The following is a 19,017-nucleotide window of genomic DNA, read 5'->3' as shown; positions in this document are numbered from 1 at the left end:
CCAATCGACCACCTGAACACCACGCCACACCGGTGAGTAGTACTGTTTCCATCACCGATTGTGGGTTTCTGAGGCTCATCGATGCCGTTCCCCCTGCGTGTTCTAGGGAAACGCCCAGGCCAGCTGTTGTTAATGGCTACGACAACTGGCCAACTGCATAGCCTGCTAAACGTTCAAGACTCCCTGTTGGACCAATATTTCTTAGTGAACACTGGGGCACAATACAGCATCAATCCCCTGACCAGCCTAGAGGCCCAAAGAGGGCCAGGAGCTCCGAGCAGCAAATGGCTCCAACATCTCAACATTCAACACCCGCACCATTCCCCTATGCTTCGGGGCCAGACAATTCACTTGGAAGTTTATGGTGGTGGCCATGCAAGAACCATTACTAGGTGCAGATTTTCTGCAGGCCAACTCACTCCTGGTGGATAACAAGGGATGCGGCTGGTATATGCCTGGACAATTCAGTCACTCTCGCTCAAGGGCACTGAACTCACCAGCCCCCACCTACACTCAGAGAGTACTGCCGACAACGAATTCTCTCGGATCCTAGCAGAATTCTTCTCCATCACCAAGCCTCACTTCCATATGGCAGAACCCAAACATGGGATGAGGAACCAAATCGTTACAGAGGGCCCTCCCCTCCATGCCTGGGTGCGGTGTCTCCCGATTAAGAAACTCAACCTAGCCAGGGACAAGTTCAAAAAGGGAGGAACTTGGCAATGTGCAGCACTCTGATAGTCCTTGGGCCTCCCCTCACCACATGGTCCCCAAAGAAGCAGGAGGTTGGAGGCCATGCAGAGACCACTGCCGCCTCAACAAGGCCATACCAGGCAGATATCCCATGCCCCATGTCCAAGACTTCACCACTCAAAGGGGCTAGCACCAGATCCCGGTAGACCCTGAAGACATCCCAAAAATTGCCATCATAACCCCCTTTGAACTGCTTGAATTTCTCTCCATGCCTTTCAGGTTAAAAAATGCAGCTCAGACTTTCCAGAGGCTGCTGGACGCAGTGGGCTGGGATCTTCATTTTGCCTTCGTCTACCTCAAAGACATTGTAATTGCCAGCCACACCAGCACCGAGCACGCTGCCCTCTTAAAACAAATATTTTCCGGGGTGAGCGATTTCAGCCTAATCATCAACACAGCCAAGTACCATTTTGGTCGAGACACTATTGACTTACTGGGCCATCGTGGAGCCAGAATAAGGTGGATGCTATTTGCTCAACAGTGCCATCAACAGTGAAGGGACTATAAGAGTTTGCAGGTATGGTCACCTTTTATCACTGCATCATACCTGTGGCAGCTCACATCATGAGCCCACTCTTTCCACTCATGGCAGGGCCCAGTAAAAATCATACAATTGACCCAGGAGGCCACTGAGGCCTTCCAGGCCAATGTCACCCTCCTCATGCACCCCACAGACAAACACCTCCAGCACAGTGAGCAACTGGTGAATGGACAATGGCAACCACTGGTCTTTTTCAGTAAAAACCTCAGGCCACCAGAGGTCAAGTACAGTGCCTTTGATAGAGAACTGTTAGCCTTGTACCTGGCAATTCGGCACTTTCGTTACTTCTTGGAGGGCAAAAGTTCAAAATTTACACAGACCACAAACCCCTTACTTTCATCTTCAGCAAGGTGTCAGCTCTGTGGTCAGCCAGGCAACAGCAGCACCTGTCCTACATTTCCAACTATACAACAGACATTGAACGCAGTCAGCAAATCTGTCGTGGTGGCTGACGCCCTATTCCGTCCAGCTGTCTTGGTGGTGCACAACCCTATGCCTAGCAGCAACTACACAGCCCTGGCTGATGCTCAGCAAGAAGACACTGACATTCTAGCATACCAGACAGCGTTCACCAGCTTACAACTGGAAGAAATCCAGTTTGCCCACAGCAATCACATGTTGCTCTGCAACTCCTCGACAGGTAGTCCTCACCCTGTCATTCCCGCTGCAAGGAAGAGGTGGGTTTTTGACTCAGTCCACAATTTGCCTCACCCCGCCATTAGGACTACAGTCAAAATGCTGGCAAAGAGGTTTGTCTGGCATGGCCTCCGCAAAGAGGTTGCCCTGTGGGTCAGGACTTGTACTCAGTACCAGTCATCCAAAATTGAGACTTGTATCAAAGCTCCACCACAGACATTCGAGCCAATGCGTCACCACTTCAGCCACATGCACATTGACATTGTGGGGCCCCTACCTCTATCCAGAGGTGCACGTTACCTTCTCACAATGGTCAATCGGATGACCAGATGGCCAGAGGCAGTGCCACTATCAGAGGCTTCCACAGAAGCATGTGCACGTAGTGCGTTTCGGGGTCCCTGAACACCTTACATCAGACAGGGGGCCCAATTCACTTCTAGTCTATGGGCCGCCTTAGCCCACACCCTGGGGACCCAACTCCACCACACCATGGAATACCACCCACAGGCTAATGGGTTAGACACCTGAAGACAGCCTTAATTGCATGGCTTACCAGACTTAACTGGGCTGATGAACTCCACTAGTCCTGTTAGGCATCCGCGAGGAATCCTCTGCCGAGTTAGTCTATGGCGCACCCCTAGTTATACTGGGTGATTTCGTGACGGCCCGAGGACTTAGGGGATCCCCAGCGACCACATTGTCCTAACTACAAGAGTGCCAAGGCACCCTGGCCCCCACTAAACCTAGATCTCACAACCAACCCTTACACCTACTTCCCAAAGAACTTTACTGACTGTAAATATGTGTTTGTTTGGCGCAGGGCTCACCGGCCACCTCTACAGCAGCCTTACAAGGGGCCATAAGTGTCCTCAGACACAATAGCTCCACTTGTGTTTCTGCTTTCCACACTCAACCAGTTGAAATCAGTCTACTTGGACTTTGACCAGCCCATCACTCACCCGACCCCACGGCACAGGGGTCAGGCCTCCTAACGTTGGGGGGGAGGGGGGGCGGGCGGGAGAGTCGTGTCACAGCCCGGCCCTACATAGGAAATGGCCATCGAAGGCAGCAACCACCAAAAGTATCGTGCGGGCCCATTTCCATAGGCCACCGACAGAGCGGTGAAACTGACCAATCAACGGCAGTGGATCGCAGGGAATCTGTGGTAACCAATCGGCAACCGGCCCGGTGGTGACGCGGCCAAGCTGACTATAAAGGGCAGAGGTGCCCGTGAATCAACGCAAGTGTCAATACTCTTTCCTGTTGCTGTTTTTCTTCCCCTGCGGATTCGAGCGACAGCTTTGGGGCGACCTCGCTGCAACACAAGATTTCTTGACCTTTGTCAAAAAGATTGCGAGCTTGTAGCATTTGGGTCCACTTCCTCCAATTTTGAAAGTGGAGCGCATACGACTAAACAAACAATTCCCAATATTTGATTAAAACTGCTGGGAGAATTCTTCTCTCAATCTCGAAAAGAGACACAATTAAACCAAACATTTTTTTTTAAATCAAATCTCCTCAAACAACGTCCATCTCCAACGTTATTTGCCGTCTACAGCAGGAAGGTGGACAACAACCCTACGGTGGGGGTGGGGGACGTACTTTGAAAAGGATGAATAGATGTAAACACAAATAAATATCTAGTTGTGCGACAAACTCCACGACGCGTCTTACATCCTTCAAAATAAGTGACTGCTTTCGTTTTATCTGCTGTGTCCATTCGGCTCGGTTTCATTTCAAATTGATAACAAATACACATGTGTTTGTGGGTGACTCGACACCGCGCCCTCCAAGACAAGACGTCGCGTCAATAGGGGCCAAATGCTGGGTTATTTCTTCGCTGCGGCGTCTTAGGCCTACTGAAAAGACCGGTGCTGGTGTCTCACAAACGCCCCGAGTCCCAGGCAGTAATCTCCTCGCTTGCCGCATTCCCACCAAACACTCAGGCCATAGGCAGGCCAGCTCAGCCCCTACCGTTTCAACATTCACGGCGCCGCCAGCGCTTTCTTCCCTCCCAGACACCGGCTCATCGCTCCAGCACGATCCGAAGATGTCGCCAACCGCACGCTGGCGTCGCTTTTATTCGCCCTGCATCTTAATGCCCCAAATCCGCAGCGCTCCCAGCTCGGCCGTCGACCCACTCAACAGTCATCCATCACGCGCTTGACGTTGGGAAAATACGAGCACAATCCCTCCAACCGCCAATCCCGCTGCGCCGTTCAACCGGACCCGCCCCTCTCCCCGGACTTCACCAATCGGAATCTTGGGAATCATCACGGCTGAGCAATGACAGCTCGCGGCCAGAACCCCCAGCCCCCATTGGTTCAGAATGTACCTGCAATAGAAGCGGCCAATCAAATCCGCATTCTTCGCCTCTGATCCGTGAAGAAGTGTGAAGGAATCTGATCACTCGAAGCTGTAATATGGCACGTTCTGTAGACTCATGTTGAGGAACTTTGGGGGACATCCGATGCGCTCTAGTATTTGCCAAAGCCCTTTCCTGCTCATGGTGTCGAAGGCTTTGGTGAGGTCAACAAAGGTGATGTAGAGTCCTTTGTTTTGTTCTCTGCACTTTTCTTGGAGCTGTCTGAGGGCAAAGACCATGTCAGTGGTTCCTCTGTTAGCGCGAAAGCCGCACTGTGATTCTGGGAGAATATTCTCAGCGACACTAGGTATTATTCTATTTAGTAGAATCCTAGCGAAGATTTTGCCTGCAATGGAGAGCAACGTGATTCCCCTGTAGTTTGAGCAGTCTGATTTCTCGCCTTTGTTTTTGTACAGGGTGATGATGGTGGCATCAGACTAATGTAGCCCAATTCCATGTGTTCTGTCCCTGCTGCTTGATCTCCAGGGTTAGAACCCGAGCAAAACAACCCTGAAAATCTCAGTCCGGGAAAACTCCGATAATCTGCCAACTGGCGAATCTGAAAACCCGATGATTCGGCGTCCAACTGATCAGATAACATTTATCTTAACCCTCCCAACGGCCCGGCTCCCCAAAATGTCTTTTCACTCACCACTTCCTAGGCTCCCTGCCGCTCACGGGGTCCTGATTCCCATTGGATCTCATCGAGTTGGAAAGAGCACAAAAAAAGACTCGAGAATTGTTTCAGGATTGACGGTCTTGAAATCATAAAGAGAGGTTGGTATTTTTCTCCCAAAGCTGGTGGTGGGGGGGGGTAACCATATATAAAAGCATGCCAGACAAGGTCTTTTTCCTGGGATAAGCGTGTTATGAGCCCAAAGGACTCCAAAACCCAGCAGCAATAGATATTCAACATGACAAATAATTACTTAAACAAATGTTTTAATTATCTTTAAACATGAAAATAGAATCAAACTTTAACTTATCACTTTTCAAGGTAGTATCTCATTGGCGGAGACGTCGCCGCGACTAATCAGTCGCGGCAACTCGGGCGACTCAGGAGACCAAAAAATGGCTTGCGCTCTCACCAAGGCGATGCCAGGACGACGTCCGAGACGTCTCCAGACAAGGTGACAACCAATTCGCCCGGAATTCACGGGGTCGTCGCCGCGATGTCTCCGGCAGTTGCCGATAGGTCGCCGTGACTTCTCCGTGTCTATATATACCTAGATCTACAACGAGATTTATCATTCGCTTTTCAGATGTCAGACAGTCAAGAACTCTCACCATGGACATCTGCAATGCGGGTGTTATGCTGTTGGAGCAGGATCCCTACCTGGAGGATGAGCAGAAGGAAGAGGGGGATGTGAGGTCCTTCAAGAATTTCCTGAGGGTAGATCCAGAGATGTTCATGAAGCTGGTGGCTCACCTTACTCCCAGGATCCAGAAGCAAAACATTAACTTCAGGAAGGCCCTGCCCCCTGGTTTGAAGGTTGCCATCACTCTGAGGTTCCTTGCTACAGGAAACACCTACAAGAGCCTGATCTATGGTTTCCGTGTGGCTCCAAATACCATTGTCAGTATTGTCCCAGAGCTCTGCCAAGCCATCTATGATGAGTATCATGAGGAGGCCACGAGAGGAGTGGAAGAAAGTGGCCAAGGATTTTTCTGAGAAGTGCAACTTCCATCACGTCTGTAGTGCACTGGATGGGAAGCATGTCAGAATTCTTGAACCTTCAGGGTCAAGCAGTGTCTACCACAACTACAAAGGCTACTTTTCCATCATCATGCTGGCGTTGGTAGATGCTGACTAAGTTCATGTACCTCAACAAGGGGACTCCTGGGGCTGACTCAGATGCAGGCATCTTCAGGGACTGCAGTTTGTTCAAGGCACTGGATGAAGGTCAAGCCCACCTGCCACCTCCTGAATCCTTTCCTGGTGGAGATCAAAATGTCTCCTACATCTTGGTTGGTGACGATGCATTTGCCCTGAGGACATAGATGATCAACCCCTACTCCAAGCACCAGATGACTCATCAGAGAATCTTCAACTGCAGGTTGTCCAGGTCCAGGCTTATTGTGGAGAACAGCTTTTGGCATCTTGGCAAACAGGTGTGCAGCCCTTTATTATTTATTTTTTCCTGCCACACAGACAGTCACATTTGCCAGATTGTAAACAAAGCAAATTCAATGACTTTAATTTTACTTCTATTTTTTTCTTTCCAGATTCAGATGCTTCCACACCATGATGATGATGATGCGCCCATAGATAGTTGAAAAGGTGGTCCTTGCTACCAGTACACTCCACAACATGATGACAGACATCAGAATCTCAGAGAGGATCCACACACCCCTGAAGTTGCCCCTGGAGAGTGGAGACAGCATACCAACCAGTTGGAGGGGATGCAGAGAAGAGGAAGTAACATGCCGTCTGTTGCCAAGAACCAGAGAGAGTACCTGACCCAGTACTACTCTGAGGTTGGAGCTGTCCCCTGGCAAGACAAGATGGTGGGGCCTCTTTCAAGGCAGAACAAGGAGCAGCAGGAACAAGTACCAGATGATGAAGACCTTGACCCGGATGTACCTCACTTGGACCAGGAGTGAAGGACTATTTTCCATGCTGCATAATGTATTCGATGGAATTGTGTCATTGCACAAACTGTATGAAATTCTACTGGGATTTTTTATAAATTGCTTTGATGTAAACTGTACTGTTTCCATTTGTAAAATATTGCTTGTACTGTTCTCAATTGCAAATTTGATTGCAAATAATAAATTTAATCTTTAATTTTGTTGAATTTCATTGTTAAATTGAAAGCAGCATGAAGCAATATATTTCAAAGTCAAACTTTGTAATTTTACTATTGTGAAAAATAATAAAAGCTGCACAACTTTGTACAGCAAAAATCAAATAAATTTTTCATGTGACAATAAAGGCATAGGAAACTTGGTACATCAGTACACAAGTGCAAAATGGTAGTGATACTCTCTCCAATGCATTGAACATGGTACAAACTTCCATGCAAGGAAATACAGACCTCTTTCTACGTAGTACTACAAACACAATACGATTTATTCAGCCTCTGTGTCACTAGAATGTCTTATTTGTGGGAACGACACTGGAGATGAAGCTCTAAGGTGGGGGGGGGGGGGGTTATGGTGAGGGTGGACCTGGAGGTGGTGTCAGAAACTTGGAATGAACCCTCACAGTCAATACTGGTGTTTAAAGCCCCACTCAACAGTGCACTCAGGTTGCTAGTCCCACATGTAGTGGGGTGGGGGGGATACCACTGTTCCCGAGCCTGTCCCAGCACTGCTGCCACCAGACGATGCAATGTTCTGTCCATTCCTCCAGGACTGGTGGAACATGGGCTGTAGGTAAAGGAACATAATTTTAGTAGGTAAAGAGGATGACAGGAGGAAGAAAAAAAGAGAAAATTGTGGATCTAAAAAAATAACAGTAAAACAAGAAGAATGTCAAACATATTCATCACTATCATTCAATGCAGTTTAAATATCCACTCACATGTATGGTAGTGACTTTAGGATCGCTGAAAAAATATGCTCCCCTTCCTACCTGTTGGTTTACTTGTGTCCCATACTGCATCTGGTGCATCCCCTGGCTTGTTGCATGCATTTGGTTGGACATTCCCACTGGCTGCACTTGGTTGGACATTCCCCCAGACTGCACTTGGTTGGACATTCTCCCAGACTGCACTTGGTTGGACATTCTCCCAGACTGCACTTGATTGGACATTCCCATGGACTGGTTCATCCTGCTCTGCATGACTTGGTTCCCTTGAATACAACCATGGGCCTGCAAAAGAAATACACATCATATAGAAATAGGACATTTTCAAAAAAGCGATGTGAACGTGAACTATTTCAACAAAAGTCACAAATTTCAAAATTCTTTTTTTTTACATACCTGATCATTCCTGACCAGGAACATGACCTCCATACTACAGTTGTTAAATTGATGTTCTGGGACCTGGAGAATTTCTGTTTCAAGGAATCTCACAAATTCCTTGACATGCTTCTGGTGGTTTGACAGAGGCTGGTTGATTTTCCCCAGAAGATTCTGTACCCGGTCCAAAAGCTGAAACACACAGGCCAAGTGTAAGGAAATGGAGAAAGAAGATTTTAAAAAGGCGGCAAAAACATCAGTACAGTTTAACACACTAAATTAAACTGGTGGAACAGAGTACAAATAAAAAGGATGGAGGGGGGTATGCATCAGATCACAAGAAGATTTGCAGTTTTGGTCACCTTATCTAAGGAAGGATGTTCTTGCAATGGAGGGAGTGCAGAGGCGATTCACCAGGCAGGAATGGCAGGAATGACTTATGAGGAAAGATTGTGCAAATTGGGATTGTACTCCCTGGAGTTTAGAAGATTGAGAGGGGATCTCATAGAGACATATAAAATTCTGGCAGGACTGGACAGAATGGATGCAGATGGGATGTTTCCAATGATGGGAAAATCCAGAACCCGGGGCCATGGTTTGAGGATAATAGGCAAACCATTTAGGACCGAGATGAGGAGGAATTTCTTTACCCAGAGGTTGATGAATCTGTGGAATTCATTGCCACAGAGAGCAGTAGAGGCAGGTTCATTAAATATATTTAAGAGGGAATTAGATATATTTCTTCAGTATGGGTATTAAAGGTTACGGAGAGAAGGCGGGGACGGGGTACTGAACTTTAAGATCAGCCATGATCTCGTTGAATGGCGGAGCAGGCTCGAAGGGTCGAATGACCTACTCCTGCTCCTATCTTCTATGTTTCTATGTTTTTTAAGATGACAATGCAAATCATATATAAACATGGCATTTCCAATAAAGTAATCTGAACGTCAATTCACACAAGATGATAATACACTTAGCATGGGTGTTACCTCTGCCTCGAAGACATCACCACTTTCCTTCCGCATCTTCTTCTGCCTCCTTCCTTTGGTGCAAGTGGTAGTAGCAGAACTGGTGCTTGTGCTTGGTCCAGGTCACGAAAAAGATTCCACACTTGACCCGACACTGATGACATCATCATCCTCTTCTCTGGAGTGGTGAATTACATTATGAATTACATTCATAATGTAATTATGAATAATGATCTACTGCATCACATGACACAGGACTGTGTGTGGTATAAGAAAAAAGTACAATTCATGTCTATACTTACTGAATGAGTCTCATGTGTGAGATGCCTATACCCCACAATGTGCTTCTGCAGAAATTTGTACCTCTCTATGATGAAGGCTTCCTTGGCAGAGATGGTATGTGCAGGCTGCCCTGACTTCTTAGTTGTGTATCGGTTGAATGTTGTCCTCCTATTCCGCAGGTGTGCTAGGAACTGTGCATCTGAAAAAAATAACTATTACAACAAATATATTAGACATATTCATCACTACTACTTTAGTGACATTTTTTACATATTTTTGCATGTATTTATTTTAATGCAATTAAATATAAATTCAATGCAATTTAAATATACACTCACACGTAGGTAGGGGCTTCTTGAACTCCTCGAAGATGTTCTGAATATCAACAAGGAAGGTTTCAACTACTGATTTCTTGCGTTGGTTATCTTTGTATCTTGCATGCGATTTATCATAAAATTCTGGATGATCCTCCCAGAAGTCAGCCATTGCCTCTTGATGTCCCTCTTTCCAATCATATTGCTTTCTAGTCGGATCGCCGCTGGAACCATCTTCCTCATCTTCTCTAGCATCAACTGCTGCCTCAGCATCCACAAATTGCACAGAAGCTGCTACAACAGCTTCATCCTCCTTCTTCTTGCCCTTCCGGCCCCCATTGCCCTTGGGTGGCATGGTGGAAGGACAGTACTACTCTGGAGTTGGAGCTGTCCCCTGGCAAGACAAGATGGTGGGGCCTCTTCCAAGGCAGTACAAGGAGCAACAGCAGCAGCTGCTGCAGGAACAAGTACCAGAAGATGAAGACCTTGACTGGGATGTACCTGTGACTTGGACCAGGAGTGAAGGCATCTCAATGATGCCAGCATGTGCTCAGTCATGTGGTCTTTAAGTGAAGCAGCATTATGGAGACATCGCCGCATCACCGCCGCAACGTCTCCTCAGTCTCCTTGGTCTCCAGCAGGTTTCGGAGACATTGCGGAGATGTCGCGGAGGCATCTCACCAGTCGTGAACAAAATTAGTTCCGCGACGTCACCACAACTGATGAAGATGTTGTGGCGACGTCTCCGAGACCTGCTGGAGACTGGAAAAAGTCTCCACAAAAAATCAAACATGTTGGATTTTCCCGCGACTCCCCGGAGACCAAAGTAGTCTCCAAGAGTCGTTGCGGAGATGTCTTCGCAACCAGCAGAGACTCGAGTCACCACCAGGTCACCACCTAGTCTCCAGGCCAATGAGATAGGCCCTTTACTTAACTAACCCAACTTAACCCACTTCTAATTCTTAGCGCACGTGTACGTAATGTGTGTGTAAATTTAAGAAAAGTTCTTTGGTTCACAGTTCAATCTCACTTCTCATTCTTCCAAGTTCACTGGTTGCAGGCAACTCTTATACTGTGCACAGAATTTAACATTTATAAAGTTCACCAGGTGCTCGAAAGGTAAATGTTTACCGCTCAGAAAGGTTCTTGTAGGTTTGCAGAGAGAGATGTGTAGTTCCAGGATTTCCACAACTGAGGTACCACTATTAGTCACCTCAATATCTTGCTGATGAAACTTGCCCCATCAGGGTTCTCCAGATGATAACCTCTTTCTTTCAGGTTATCACAGAGTTCATTTCTGTTCTACTTATTCCAAGAGAAACATCAGATAGCACTTCTAGCCATCCACCACTCTGGAGCTTCTGTTTCAATTCCAACAAGCTTCTCCTGGCTTGTCACAGCTTTCTGTCACACACAGTCAAAGACTCCCTTCTGTCTCTCTCTCTGAGATTCAAGCAGCATGTCCTTCTCTCTCTCACTTACAAAACCCCTGACCTTCTCTAGCAAAAAATAGGAGTTAGTCTTCTGGTCCATCTGTTGTTTTAGGTAAACAATAACCTCTCAATGACCTCTGAGTGAGCACTTTGCAGAGAGATCAAAAGCCTTGCAAAAAGGTCCAAAACAGACAACCTGGCTCTGATTGTTCTTCCAAGACAATAGTCCATTCATTTCATGACATCATTTCAATTAGTATCTACTTGTGAAATGTGCATAGCATTCTCCATAGTGTCTGTAAAGTCACTGAATATGAATTCTTCAGTATTTCAAATAAGATCTGTTTTAAAGTGTGTGTATGTAACCTACTCTAATTTTATCTATTTATCTCCCAAAATCATTCCCAAATATTCCATCACAGGCGTAAGGTAAGATGGAGAAAGACTGAAGAGATCTGAGGAGTAGCGTTTTCACACTGCACTTCCTTTCAACATACTTAGTGAAAATTGAACATAGAACATTACAGCACAGTATAGGCCCTTTGGTCCTCATTGTTGTGCGTCCTATATATTTCTACCAAAAAAGTACTAAATCCCTCCTACCTTATAATCCTCTATTTTTCTTTCATCAGTGTGTCTAAGAGTCTCTTAAATGTGACTTATATTTCAGCTTCCACTACCACCCCTAGCTAGGCATTCCAGACACCCATTACTCTTTGTGTAAAAACTTACCCCTGATGTCTCCCCTAAGCTTTCCTCCCTTCATTTTGTAAAGTTGTTCCCTGGTGTTTCCAGCACTGGCTGTTCACCTCTATACCTTCCAGAATCTTGTAGACCTCCATTAAGTCTCCTCTCATCCTTATGTGCTCCAAAGAGAAAAGTCCTAGTTCTGCTAACCTTGCATCTTAAGACTCATTTTCTAATCCAGGCAACATTCTGGTAATGCATGGATTTAGACCCCAAAGTCCCTCTGTTCCTCCACATTGTCAAATGTCCAATCACCAATCCTGAACTCAGCCTTCTAGTTTGACCTTCCAAAATGCATCACCTCACACTTTTCCAGATTGAACTCCATCTGCTACTTTCTACCTAAATCTATCCTTTCTATATGATTTTGTAATCTACAACAACCTTCAGCACTATCCACAAACTTACTGACCCATCCTTCTGCTTCTTCATTGAGGTCATTTTTAAAAGTCACAGAGAGCAGGAATCCCAGAATAGATCCCTGCAGAACTCCACTAGTCACTGACTTCCAGGCAGAATACTTTCTGTCCACTACTACTCTCTAGTTTCTACATGCAAGCCAATTTTTAATCCACACAGCCAATTTTCCAAGGACCCTCATAACTTTCCAAACAAGATCTTGTCAAATGTCTTACTAAAATCCATATCGACCAAATCTACTGTCCTACTTTCATCAGTCTCTTTTGTTATCTTCTCAAAAACTCAATTAGGCTCATGAGGCATACCCTTCCCTTCACAAATCCATACTTGACCATACTTGAGTAGATTGTACTTCTCCAAATGATTATATATCCTGTCTTTAATTGTCTCCAATAGTTTGCAAGACTCATTGGTCTATAATTCCCAGATTTCTCCCTATTACTTTATTTGAATATTTCATTTTTGATTTTCCAGAGTTCAAGCTATTTTCATCCCCATCCTCAACATTTAACACTTAACTAATCACAGTTACACACAACATATATCAGGGTTTTATGGGTTTGTCATGACATGGCAGCAAGTACTTCGGCTGCTTTCTTCTCTTGACTTTTTGTGGGCAGTAAGGCACAATAGTCCACATTATAATCATATTCCTATGGAATTTTTAAGTAATTTTCTGCAGGGGAACATAACTTTACATTTCTGTGTTCCAACGAGTAATGCTTAGGCAGGAGTCAGATTTCCAGGTAACTGCTATGCACTTACTGGCCACTGCCAATGCAATCATTACAAATTGGATTTGAAATTTGGACAGATTCATTGTGAGACTTATTTTCATTATGTTTCCCAACAGAAACAGCTCTGGGTCCTCTAGGAATTCTTTACCTATAATTTTTTTCTAGGACTTGGGTAAAACTCACGTTAATACATGTCCAAGTTGCATGCACAAAGGTTCCTGTCTCAATGCCACATCTAAAGCATTGGTCTGACAATTCTGGTTTAGATCTGTTCAATTTGGTGGCATCAGGTACAGCTGATGTAGAAAGTTGTATTGTACCAGCCTGTACCATGCATTAAACAATTGCAGTCATGTCAGACCAGCACTGCTCATCAATTGTTATTCCTAGGTCTGACTCCCACCCCTGCCTTGATTTACAGAAGCCTAGTTTAGATCTTTCTGCTTGGAGCAAGAAATACATTGCCGACATGAACTTCTATGTGTTCCCTTCAGAATCATAATCTTTATGTCACTGCATGCTGGTAAAGCCTTAGTTGGACCTAATTTGTTCTGTAGAAAAGATCTTATATGAAGATAGCAGTGAAACATCTTTTTTGATAAATCATACTTATGCCCAAGTTCTTCAAACGATATTAGTTGCTCCTGCTCATAACAGTTCTCTATGCACCTGATGCCATTACCATCAATAGTATTAATCTTTTTGGAGTCAGGGGTGTTTTTGATTCTTAGATATTGGTTAAATTTATTCAAAATGAAGATAATTTGTATAGGGCTGCCTGTTTTCCCAGATAACAATTTAGCATTCCATTTATAAATAAAGTCCTCTGTTACCTTTTCACCTACCCTGTACATGTCAATTTGTGCCCACTTTCAAAAAGTGAGGTGATGTATCTCAACTGGGCTGCCCAATAATATTTCTTGAAGTCTGGCATTCGTAATGCCCAGACTGTATTCCCAGGTCATTTTTCCTTAGAGACCCTGGCAACCTTTCCATTCCATAGAAATGTTCTTATTCATGAGAGAAAATTTTGGAAGAGTCCTCGGGGCAATGCCACAAGCAATGTCTGAAAGAGGTACTGAAGTTTCGGCAACACATTCATTATAACACAGTTGACCCTGCCCACTAAAGTTATGGGCAGGGACATCCACCTACTTAAGTCCTCCTCAATTCTCCTAGCAAGGGGGCATATTTAATTTATATAAATTATTCAAGTTATTGTCTATTCTGACTCCTAGATATTTGATCCCATTTTGTGGCCTCTTAAATAGCTGTTTTCTTGATATTGACTGTAATCCCTCTTAGTAAGTGGCATGGTTTCGCTCTTGACCCAATTAACCTTATGGCCAGAAATCTCCCTATAATCCTCCAGAGTAGAGTGCAGCTTGGACAACAAGTTTCCTGGGTCTGTCAGATATATCAGTACACCATCGGCAAATAAATTGATTTTATGTTCTTCCTGGCCTGCTCTAAATCCCTTGATGTCTGGATCCTGGCAAATGGCTTTGGCTTGTGGCTCCATGGCTAGTATATACAGGACTGGAGATAGCAAGCACCCTTTTCTACTTGATCTTGTCAGTGTGAATTCTGGAGAAATTTGGCCATTGGTCACATCTTTAGCCTTGGGCTCATGATACAGCACCCTTATGCAATTTATAAAAGTTGGCCCAAACCCCAACTTTTTTAACACTCTGTATAAAAATCCCACTCCAATCTATCAAAAGCCTTTTCTGCATCCAGGACCACAGCTAAACCTCCATATTAACTTTTTTTTTAAAACAGGGGGACTACACTTGCTATTCTCCAAACCTCTGACGAACAAATTTGGGAACCATATATGAAATTTGACAGAAAATATCGGCTTCAGACCTTCATCTCCTAAAGTGATAAAATAAACATGATTAGATTAAATGTGCAAAAGTAGATGATATGACTTTTTTTGTGTGAGGATGTTGTTTTCTTGTATCTTGTATATTTAATATTTATTGGTTTTAGTGGGAAGGGGGAGGAAGGGTAGGGGGGAGAAAAGAGGGAAAATGTCACTGTGTACATTTAATGAAAAACATTTGTATATATAGTTGTTGATACGATTCATAGGATGATAAATAAAAAGTTACAACCACCTCCAATTCCCCAATTAAACACTTTTGTATTTTTTCTGCTTTTATCCTTCTCCATACCTATGTTAAAGCTCAATGAGTTGTGGCCATTCTTACCGAAATGCTCCATCAGCTGTCCAGGTTCATTACCCAGTATTAGATCCAGTACTGCATCACCTCTCCTCTCGACAGCTGACCATATATTGCAACAGGAATCCTTCTTGGACACATCTAATAAATTCAGCCCCATCTATCTCTCTTGTAGTCAGTAAGTGCCAATCAATATTAGGGAAGTTGAAGTTTCCCATAACAACAACCCTATAATTTCAGCACCATTCCAAAATCTGCCTGCTTATCTGTTCCTCGGTGTCCCAAGGGTTATTTGGGGGCCAATAAACTACTCCCAATACAGGGATTGCTCTCTTCTTACTTCCACCCATACTAAGGACCCATTCCTTCTGCAGTGTCCTCCCTTTCTATACCTGTGATACTATCCCTGACCAGTAATGCTACTTCAACCCCCCTCACCCTTGTACCTCTCTTTTCAAATACTTAAACCCAAGTACCTGCATCAGCCAATCCTGCCCTTCCTCCAGCCAAGTCCTTGTAATGGCCACAACATAGTGGTTCTATGTACTCCAGATTGTCTGCTGACCAGCCAGCAGAATGTACACAACTGACATCTGAGTTTCCATTCTAACAACATAGGCAAGTTTGTTTAATTAGATTTCCTCCTTTAGCCTTATGATAAATAATATGATAAATCCCATTGTCCTAGATATTCCAATGAATAAACATTTGCAGTTTTATTAGGGTTGCTTATCAGACTTGGTGACTCCAAAAATAGCTACTGTCTGAGTGTAATTACGTGTCTCTGAATCCCTTGCCCCGACCCACAAAATAACTGAACTAAAAATATATATAACTAAAGATTAATAATAACACAATTCTGTCACACTAATAACACTTAAAAACATGCAATAATCTAATAACCACTCTTAACATGGGTTATATGGTCCCCCTGGGGGTCACAGACTAAAATCTTTTATAAGATGTTTAGGATGGAATGGAAACTAAACAGATTAAACATTTTGGGGGGAGGAAAGGGCTTTGCTGCTAGGATTTGTTGTACAGTTATCAAGCAATGCAAAAATTTTTCAAGGTTGGAGGAATTTGGAGACAGTTTAGATTTACTTTGATAAATGCAGATAATTAATAATTCCTTGTTTCAACATGATTGTGTTTGACCACAGATTCACAAGTGAAGTGTTGCTTCACTTGGAAAGCTTGGGGGCCTGAATGGTGGTGAGGAAGAAGGTGTGAGTGGAAGTGTGACACTTCTTGTGGCCATAAGAAATGTCAAGAGGCAATTAGTGGATGAAGGAGTTATGTTGGAAGGGTTCCCTACAGAAGGTGGAGAGGGAAAGATGTGTCTGGTGGTGGGTCATGTAGTAAGGACAGAAATTGTGGTGGAGGCTATAGGGGTGCTATGCAAAGACAATGGGAATCCTTTTTTTGTTGTATCTGGGGGCAGAAGGCAAATGAGCAGGAAATGGAGCAGGCAAGGATTGAGTTGATGGTAGAGGGGAAGCCATATGTTTTGAAGGACATCTCAGATGATCTGAACTCAAAGATTTCATCTTGGGACCAGATATGATAGAGATGTACACATTTAGAGCAAAGAATAGAATACTTGCAGGAGTGAAGAAGTGTAATTGAGGTTGTTATGGGAGATGGAGGGTTATAAAAAAATGTCTGTAGAAAGTTTCTCTCTCAAGGTGGAGGCAGAGTTCAAGAGAGTGTGTTGCCGGATATAAACCAAGTGAATTTGACATTAGGGTGAAAGTTAGCAGTGAAGTAAATAAAGTTGATGAGCTCATCGTGGGTACACAATAATAATAATAAGGCAGGATCTCACAATTCTGGGATTAACCTGAGATGGCAATTTAGGAAGATGAGGTTAAATTTAAAGACATTGTAGTTAGCTGCTACAAGCTATGGTTCTGCAGAGCCTATAGCGCAGGAGAGGTTATAGCTGCTTGCAGTTTAGCCCAGAAAGTACACGCTGTTCCCAAAAAGAACGATTCAAACTTTATTGGGCTCACAGCCCTGCTTTTATTCTCAAGATGAGGGGTGTGGTCAAAGCCCTCTCAGCACTGATTGGTGTGTTTATGATCCACTTTTCCTGATAGGCCAGTTAAGCTCTTTTGGTTGTGACCAAATGGAGGGCAGCTCTGCGGGCCTCGTGCAGCCTGCTGGATTGTCGCGTTTGTCCTTCATTTTGTGAGGCCCCATGGGGGAGCTGCGAAGGGCTGTCATATGACCACCCCCCCCCCCCCAGAACCAGCGATCGGAATGTTGTTATTCTTGGAAGGCTGGCCTCTTTTGCTGGGGGTGGGGAGGAGGTGGGGAGGGTGGACGATCGGCTGTGTAATGTCCAAATGGGCTGGTTTCAACCTGTCAATGGTAAAGGTCTCCTCTCAGCCTCTGATGTCAATTACACAGGGTTTTTTTTAATTATTTTTCACACTGTGAACCATATCAACCAAAATATATACATAGGTTTCTCATTAAATATACACAGTGGCGTTTTCTCCCTTTTCCCCCTCTACCCTCCCTCCCCCTTCCCACCCCCCTCCCAAACCAATAAATATTCAACATATACAATAGAATAAAACCATTAAACAATGTCATCACACAATGAAAAATAAACAAGAAAAGTGTGTCATCTACTTTTACACACTGGATCAAGTCATTTGCCTTCCTATCATTTTAGGGGGTGGAAGTCGGAGGCAAGCCCTCTCTGTTATGTTCCATGTATGGTTCCCAAATTTGTTCAAATAATGTGACTTTATTTTTTAAATTATATGTTATTTTTTCCAATGGAATACATTTATTCATTTCCATGTACCATTGTTGCATTCTTAGTCTCTCTTCCATTTTCCAAGTTGACATTATACATTTTTTTGCTACTGCTACGGCTATCATTCTTTCTTTGGCTTGGCTTCGCGGACGAAGATTTATGGAGGGGGTAAAAAGTCCACGTCAGCTGCAGGCTCGTTTGTGGCTGACCAGTCCGATGCGGGACAGGCAGACACGATTGCAGCGGTTGCAAGGGAAAATTGGTTGGTTGGGGTTGGGTGTTGGGTTTTTCCTCCTTTGCCTTTTCTCAGTGAGGTGGGCTCTGCGGTCTTCTTCAAAGGAGGCTGCTGCCCGCCAAACTGTGAGGCGCCAAGATGCACGGTTTGAGGCGTTATCAGCCCACTGGCGGTGGTCAATGTGGCAGGCACCAAGAGATTTCTTTAGGCAGTCCTTGTACCTTTTCTTTGGTGCACCTCTGTCACGGTGGCCAGTGGAGAGCTCGCCATATAATACGATCTTGGGAAGGCGATGGTCCTCCATTCTGGAGACGTGACCCATCCAGCGCAGCTGGATCTTCAGCAGCGTGGACTCGATGCTGTCGACCTCTGCCATCTCGAGTACCTCGACGTTAGGGGTGTGAGCGCTCCAATGGATGTTGAGGATGGAGCGGAGACAACGCTGGTGGAAGCGTTCTAGGAGCCGTAGGTGGTGCCGGTAGAGGACCCATGATTCGGAGCCGAACAGGAGTGTGGGTATGACAACGGCTCTGTATACGCTTATCTTTGTGAGATTTTTCAGTTGGTTGTTTTTCCAGACTCTTTTGTGTAGTCTTCCAAAGGCGCTATTTGCCTTGGCGAGTCTGTTGTCTATCTCATTGTCGATCCTTGCATCTGATGAAATGGTGCAGCCGAGATAGGTAAACTGGTTGACCGTTTTGAGTTTTGTGTGCCCGA

At 44.7% G+C, this 19,017-nt stretch overlaps 1 protein-coding gene across 4 annotated transcripts in view; it reads right to left on the bottom strand.

Annotated features, from left to right (window-relative positions):
- zfyve9a (zinc finger, FYVE domain containing 9a) overlaps positions 1-4,114 on the bottom strand; it is a 189,436-nt gene extending 185,322 nt beyond the window's left edge. For 3 of the 4 annotated variants that reach the window (XM_069938663.1, XM_069938665.1, XM_069938666.1), the window contains exon 1: positions 3,905-4,114. The gene's annotated coding sequence lies outside the window, so the exon portion shown is untranslated. Of the gene's footprint in view, positions 1-2,483; positions 2,917-3,904 lie in introns of those variants that run through there. The other variant, XM_069938664.1, reaches the window with a different exon arrangement.
- Between the last annotated feature and the right edge of the window lie 14,903 nt (positions 4,115-19,017).

This window comes from Narcine bancroftii, chromosome 5 (genome assembly GCF_036971445.1).
Source record: "Narcine bancroftii isolate sNarBan1 chromosome 5, sNarBan1.hap1, whole genome shotgun sequence".
Lineage (NCBI taxonomy): Eukaryota > Metazoa > Chordata > Chondrichthyes > Torpediniformes > Narcinidae > Narcine > Narcine bancroftii.
The sequence above is the reverse complement of the archived record's forward strand: the minus strand, read 5'-3'. Positions and strand labels throughout refer to the sequence as shown.